General features: G+C 33.6%; 1 long non-coding RNA gene across 19 annotated transcripts; it reads right to left on the reverse strand.

The window, feature by feature from the left end:
- Positions 1–237: 237 nt before the first annotated feature.
- Positions 238–7,380, reverse strand: LOC145012433 (uncharacterized). Of its 19 annotated transcripts, none has more exons than XR_013664503.1 (17): positions 6,557–7,379; positions 5,246–5,425; positions 4,935–5,016; positions 4,507–4,857; positions 4,308–4,369; positions 4,115–4,157; positions 3,643–3,936; positions 3,451–3,573; positions 3,301–3,356; positions 3,133–3,220; positions 2,994–3,049; positions 2,700–2,879; positions 2,501–2,620; positions 2,274–2,410; positions 945–2,143; positions 693–843; positions 238–616 (listed from the first exon to the last, which is right to left on the reverse strand). It is a non-coding gene; the product is annotated as an uncharacterized LOC145012433 (long non-coding RNA). The 19 variants fall into 19 exon arrangements; XR_013664507.1 differs by having other exon boundaries at positions 945–1,613; positions 1,884–2,143; positions 3,451–3,936; XR_013664497.1 differs by having other exon boundaries at positions 3,451–3,936; positions 4,507–4,605; positions 4,741–4,857; positions 6,557–7,378.
- Between the last annotated feature and the right edge of the window lie 439 nt (positions 7,381–7,819).

Below are 7,819 nucleotides of genomic sequence, written 5' to 3' on the forward strand. Positions count from 1 at the left end.
GCCATGTCATAAAGGAAGACGACACGCATTCACGTGTCGTAACCTTACGACGCGCGTGTTAATGACACACAATGCGTATCAAGAAATCCCCTGTCAAGAAAGGCAATGTCATAAATGAAGATGACACAAATTTTTGCGTATCATAATTTTAAATGTTTAAAAAAAATATTCTTTATAGGTTTACTTATTTTCAAATTAAATTTGTATTTAATCTTTCATAATAAAAAATAAAATATCTTATACAAAAAATAGAATCCATTGCATAAACTTAATGTCATACAATTCTATTTCTTACAATCTATAAATTTGCATCTAATCTACTATGGACATCAAATTCCATCTAAGTAACTTCACTTGCAGGAGGCATCAACTCCATGCTTCAAATCACCAATAGAATAATAACAAACTGCACCTAGAGTAGACTACCTTCTTTTGGCTCCATTACTTCCCAAAGAGATTGACTCCTTCCACAACACCAGATTGTAATTCTTCCTTATCATTGGTATTGGAAATATCACAGAACTTGGTGTATTCCAAGATAATCTGATATCCTTAGTGCTAGGAGATGTTGATGGGCATTAACCAATCGACCAATGAGAATTGATGGTGTAAGCAACTAAAGAACATATTAAAAGCATTAATGTAATAAATAATAATTATGAAATTTAATATGTTTAGGTGTTAAAAAAGACCTTGTATTGATGTACGCTTAGTGGGGTTCTACTTATAGTATGGAATGTTGCATTCAGAAAGTGGTGCAAGGGATGAGTTTCTAGTTCAAAGTGACAAGTCTTCCAAAAACACTTCTCTTTCCACAACAACTCTTGGTTCACAACAGATCAACTGTTAATGCAAAGGTGCTTTAATGGTTACCATTGGGACAAGATTGGTGAAAAGACACTAATGAAGATCCATTTATTGAAATGAAATTTATTATAACTAACCTGACTGTATGCAGCTTCAATATATGTCTCAACATAAAAACTAAACCAAATTCCAATAGGATTATCTGTTGCAACATCCAATCCCATTGAAACTAGCTTTCGGAAAAAAAAAAAAAAAAAAGTTAATTGGCTTCTGAAGAGGGAGTATAACAAAAAGAAAATGATTATTAAAGATTAAAACAAACACATTTCCTCAAATTGGTTTCCTTCAATCAACAACTGCCATTAAAACAAACACATTAAACCAAGAGTTTGATTATTAAAGATTAAAAAAAAATTAATCTACAAACTTTAGAAAACACATTGGAATCAATTCCACCTAAACCAATATAACTTTTTGAACATTTGTAGAAAGAACAAACCTATACCACCTAAACCACCAATATACTTCTGAAGTACAGCAGGACCCATTACCCAGAACAAGGAATATCAACCATATTTCAAGAATAATTCAAAAGAAAATAAAATATTATCATGTAACATGCTTTTCCACCAACTGAATAGGTATCAAAATAGATGGGTTGGGTTTAAGCAAACCCATGTAAATGGCATGCACATATAACTGAAGATAAACACTTACCACATTAAGCCAATAGCAACAGTGAATAAGATCATGGAGATGAGCTCCTATACAAAACGTGATGATCTATTTGACACTTTTGGATCAACCTGCAAACACAAGTTCATACTGGGTAGGACCAATAATCCCTTTACACACTTAGTTCCTGTTGGTCTTCATTTACTTGAGTCCTAAACTTCTATAAACTCAATTGTGGGGACAATGACAAGCATAAACTCTGAAATATGAAGGGTATAAAAACTTCTGGTCGGTGATCTAAAATAACATTCAAACCCTATTTCAACAAATATGTTAGTATAGATATTGAAAAAATTTAAAACTCAATAGGAAAATTAATAGGACATAAGTAAAAGTCAAACCTCTAGAACAAATTGAGGAGAGAGATTGAGTTCATCCAGCGAAACCTAAGATCCATTCTTCAAAGCCTGTATCATACTCACAAAGTTGGGTTGATTGACCATGGTCGATCTGGTAGCCACCAGCAACGCTGTTCTGAGTTTTCCTCTTAATCGCGACCATGATGATTTAGTACGCACCATTGCTCCCACATTTCAGGTTGGGGGAGGTTCATCATAGAGGGCAGAAAGAATGGGAGAAGGAAGTCATAATACCACACTAGCTACAGAGAGAGAGGGACAAAAACTATAAATGGGCCAAAACTATAGGGACTAGAACTGTTACAGGGACAAAAACTGTACAAGGACCAAAACTGTAGGGACCAAAACTGTTACAGTGACCAAAACTGTTACCTGTTCTGTTGTTTCCGGTTTCTGAGAACATAAGATGTTGATTCTAATCTGGATTTTCTGCCACTTTTGGAGGATTTAGTGATTCCAATGCAACTCCTTTGTCCACTACTAACCTCAAGTATAAATACTCTTCTTCCCTGTGTAGCATATAGCATAAATGTAATAAAAATAAATAAACAAAACACAATACATTAAAAATTAAAAAATACAAATTTTTTATAAGTTACCTATATTGTAATTGTTTACCGCATACACCATGTTCTTCACCATCTGCAAGTATCCAAGCATCCATGTTATCGACACTAGATTCTTGAATATCAAAATCGACACCGCAACAGCCACTGCTCCTTTTGCATTTCCCAACACATGATCCAAATTCTATTATTAATACTTATATAATATACAAATAATTGAAAAGAATGAGACCTGGAGAGTTAAGGAGCTTGTGTGCTTAGTAACCAAGAAATTGGTCAAATTTACACAATATATCATTGGAGAGTTGAAAAGCAGGTACCACACAATGTTGATATCTTTTCTTGCAGGTGCAATATCACTACAGCTACTGGCACCATGTATAACAGAAGGTTCATTGAATTCAATTTCTCCCTACATCAATCAATCAATTACATTATTAGTCTGGAATGGAATTGGAATCTAAAATGAAATGGAATTCTGTAAAAGAAGCAAAGAGGAAGATGATGATATATAGGAGTGAATTACCCTTCAGAGGACAACAATCTTTAGCTTGGTGCAGCACTTTCTTCACCTTCTGGTCCCTACACCAATTATGAAATTCTTTTTATAGGAAAATAATCCATCATTCAGTCATGTGTTGATATGTACATTGTACAAAACAAACCTTTGATGACTCGGCATTTGTCTCAAGATTTAAAGTATCTTTCACACCATAATAACCCTCTTGAAAGATGCTCAATCCATGTGACAAGCTACAAAAAAAAAAAAAAAAAAAAAGTAAAGCTTCTTCATAGTTTATTTTCTAGTAGCAATAATAATATTTATAATTTACCTGTGCCAAGTAAGACGGACCCCACAAACGCATAACTTATACAGTGTCCAAGATACCTATGTAGATAAAGAATACTCAAAACTTGAAGAAACAAAGGTAAAAGGTGTGTGTATGTATAAAGATTAGAGGAATAGAAAATTAGAAAAATACCAGTAAAGAACTCTAAAGCATATCTGGAAGACGCGAGAAGCACCAACAACAAACAGAGCAATGACACGGCTTTGAAGAAGCTCAAACCCTCAAACCCATATAAACAGGCACCCATGTTCCAATCTGGGAAACTAACATTAAATACAGTGTATAGCCTTTTAATGTTTCAATCATGATGTTAACAACATACACCTTATTCAATTCTACTTGAAAATGCAGAGTTAAACTCTTCACTCGCACATAATGGCTATCTAGTTGGTGGGTGTGGATGGAGGTTTCTATTCAAGCATGTCTGGGGTAATTAAGAGATACTCGATACTATGCTAGCACTAAGTGTTTTGGTGAATCTTGTCTGCCCTCCAACATCAATCGGTATGAAGCCAACTATGCCAGGAACAATGAATGTTATAGGTGGCATATACCTTCCGGATTTTATCCATTTCACTCATCAAGACTTTGCTAAACTACCTCTCACTGAAACCATCCCTGTGGTAATACAACAATGAGAAACTTTCTACAAGTTTTAGCAGGAAAAAGTAGAAAGTGGTATGATTGATACCTGTAGAATATGATCCTATGTGGTTTATAACCAGTTGGTTTTTTAAAGGAAATCAAAAGTTCTCTGATAATAAAAGCAATTAAACTAATTCATAAAGGTTTTTACCCGAGGAAGACGAACATATAACCACATGTTGAAGTCAATCAAACTACAAAAAAGAAAAAAAAAAAAAAAAAAAAAGTGAGTAATGTATAGGGACAGGATGGTATTTTTAACCCTTTTAACATCCTTTAAAAAGTTAGACAATTTATGTATATAAAAGTTTTTATTGTAATTAATAACCGTCAAGGAACCAAACCTTCGTTTCATTTTCCAAAATTTCTTTTATTGGATGATTTGCAGCTGCCAAAGAAAGATTCTCTAATTTCAACATACAAAAAACACAACTGTTAGTAACGAAACACACATACACACACACACACACACACACACACATATATATATATATATATATATATATATATAGAGAGAGAGAGAGAGAGAAAGACAATAATAACCTTCAAGTCACTCCCCGAGTAGTCATTTGCCATTTTCCACCGTTTCAAGATCAATATCTGGTACTAATTCTTCTTTTGTTATTATATGACTCTTAAAATCTTCTCTTGATTTGGGGAATCCAGTAAATTGACCATCAACATGCACACCAAGTAACAACATATTTTATATTGAGCATCCATATCTGCCAATTACCCATAATGCCCTTTTCCATAATAGAAAATGATTACCCTTACCTCCTGGGTTGTCTCCTGATTACAGGCTCAACAATATCAAAGGGTCTATTACTGGGCAGACTGAAAACGACCTTCATATGCTTCTCCCCTAATACCAAAACAGGTTTGGATCCACATCTAAGTTTGGGTATCACAAAAAAGTTAACTCACCATTAAGTTTATATATACCCACACAAAATCATCATCAAAATTACCTCCTCAACAGATATTGTTCTTTTATACTTGATATAGTCCATTGCCTAATTTGAAATTTAAAGACTTCTTAAATCCATTACCCTGACAATGATTGAAAAGGTAAGGATCAAATTTTGAATCTAGGTAAGATAAATAAGAATAATCTCAATCCGGCATTACATCGAACACATTATGTGAAATTATAAACCACAAAAATTAAATTATGTGAAAACCTTTTTCTTAAATGAAAATGTAATATGTAAAAATTGTGAAGCATCCAAAACACAATCAAATAATGAAATTATTGCATCAATCTTGATAGTTAACATACCTTTGCAGCAAAGTTTCCTCCATAAACTCTCACGAATCTTTTCAACCTTAGTAAGGGAGAAATATGAAGATTCACTTGTCTAACAATGAAATAATTTACATTGAAGAGTTATTTTAACTGGATCATGGGTAAATCTATCTTTAAGCTACCGTATTCCTTATTTTTTGTAATTTCCTACACCTAGAGTGAAAAAAAAAAAAAGATGAATAAATGTTTCTAACACTGCAATAATAAACCATTAAGCCAAATAATAAAAGCATATATTCTAAAATAAAATATTTGTGACTTGTTAGGTAAAATTTTCAATCGTGATTTGATTATATGGTTTATTTGTCAAAGCATCCTACAATAGACTTTATACTCTAGTGTTGTTAATATTTAAAGGTTAATTTTCTTTCACAGAAAGTGAGTAAATTACCATATTACCCGCTTTAGGAATATGATAGACATGGGAGGTCTTGGTCGACAATTAGATTACCTGGTCATTTTTCTATGATCATTTTTATGGTAATGACCAATTACGTGACTTTATTAACAGATCCTATAACTTCATTATGAGCCGCATAAACATATTTAAGATGATATCATCATTAATTTATTGTTTTTGGAAAGTACAATGATAGAGGCCTGACTCGTTTAAAGCATAAAAGAAGAGTCAAAAAGCGTTCCTGAATATCTCCTACAGTTGAAAGTTGTAACATAACAAAAAGCTCTAGAATTCTAGAGATGATTGGAATTGATTACGTGTGTAAGATTATTATTCATATCATTTTTTAAATTGAAAACTTCCAAATTTCAAATGCATCACTATTGAAAGAGATTTTCTGAAATATGTGGTCAAACATTTTTAGCTGTTCAACAAATTATAATCCTCTAAAAACGCCAAAGATTTTGATTTTCAATTACATTATGAAAAAAGTTAAGGAAATCAAAAACAAGACTGTCAAAAGTCAAAACTCCACTTCACTATAGTCAACTGAGCATTTAGGCGCACATTGAGAAGCTTTTCATTGTGGCCAATTAGTGGAAAAGGAACTAAAATCGATATCAATAAGAATATTTCACACTTTATGAGTCATAGCACGAGTCCGTAATCATACAAATCAAGTGAACAAACAAAAATAAAAACTAGAGAGACTCATGTGTAAACGTAGGTAAAGTTGTAAACAGATTGGTATAATGGTTTACATAAGTAGTAGTAAACACAAAGGTTAAAGAAACAAAACTATAGAATCCAAATAATTAAAAATAGATAATCTAAAGTTAAGATGTAAAACCAACACATATCATAAACTTTAATGATGTTCTTACTCGAATGAGAATGAGGAGTTACTCCGAGAGTTAGGGTTCCAGAAGATAATTTCAATTCACATGGTGATTGAATTGATGAAGAATTTAGAGAGAACCCCTTGTAGAACCCTAAGAAATTATGTCGATGATGGAGAGAGAAAGTGAATGATGGGGCTTTTGAAAATTACAGGCGGAGAAAGAATCTTCGTGGAATTATTTGGCGAGAAGTGGAGGTTTGAAAAACTATTGATGAGATTTGAATGTCTAATAAAGCTTCCGTGAGAATGTTTCGTGAGTCGATTTAGGCTCAGATTACCATTCAGATAGGTGGGAATATAAGATCTTTGCCAGACCATCTCTACTAAAAGATGCACCCTTAGATTACGACTTCTCTTCATAACTTCTTCAAGGGTTAACCATCACACGCTTTAGCAATATTCAACAAGGAAATGACGAAGAATTAGTTGTATGGCGAGGAGGAAGAGCGGATATCGTTGTTTTTCCTAAACACGACGATATAAAAGCCCTAGTTCATGGGTGCACACTTTTGAGGTCCAGAGAATAAAATCCCTAGTTCTTCTTTGATATCGGGGACTTATTCTAAGATACGAGCTTGGTTGCGTTATTCCTTTAGGATAAACAAAAGGGATTCGGTAGTGTTGGAGGCGTATTAGGGTTTATAGAGAAAAGGAGAAGGAGAGAGTGAAGGTTGTCGGCTGGTGGCATGCCTACTTATCGACATCGACGACCGGGAATGGCAAGTAACGATGGTCGAAGTACGAGGGAAGAAGTAGGCAGCACGGGAGGGGGGAAGGAAGGAGCGTCGATAATTAGGGCAAGAGAGAAGGAGAAAAAGGAATTCAGGGTTTTTAATTTTTTAGGATTTCATTTTCCCCCTGTTATTAAAGGGTGGAATGCGCGTTCCAATTAAATTTATAAAGCGACATCCTTAGACGACACGCATTTTATTATAGGTGTCCTCCGTGTTTTTTTTGGACACTAATTTAAGGGCATGCAATAATGCGTGACCTAAATCCTTCAATTTTTTGAAGAGATGACTCTTTTTAAATGTCACTCTCTTTTGCGTAACATAAATCAATGAGTGTCGTCGTTTGCGCGTCGTAAAAGGGTCTTTTTCTTGTAGTGATAAAATAATTAAAATAGTTGTAACAAGGCCTAATAACGAATTGAATATGTGGTTGCATTTAATGCAAAGGAGGAATAATTTGTGTAGCCTGGTAAATTGGAGTAGGATAACGGGTTGGTATTTGGATTTAACAAAAA

Source organism: Lactuca saligna, chromosome 8 (assembly GCF_052625555.1).
Source record: "Lactuca saligna cultivar CGN05327 chromosome 8, ASM5262555v1, whole genome shotgun sequence".
Classification (NCBI taxonomy): Eukaryota; Viridiplantae; Streptophyta; class Magnoliopsida; order Asterales; family Asteraceae; genus Lactuca; species Lactuca saligna.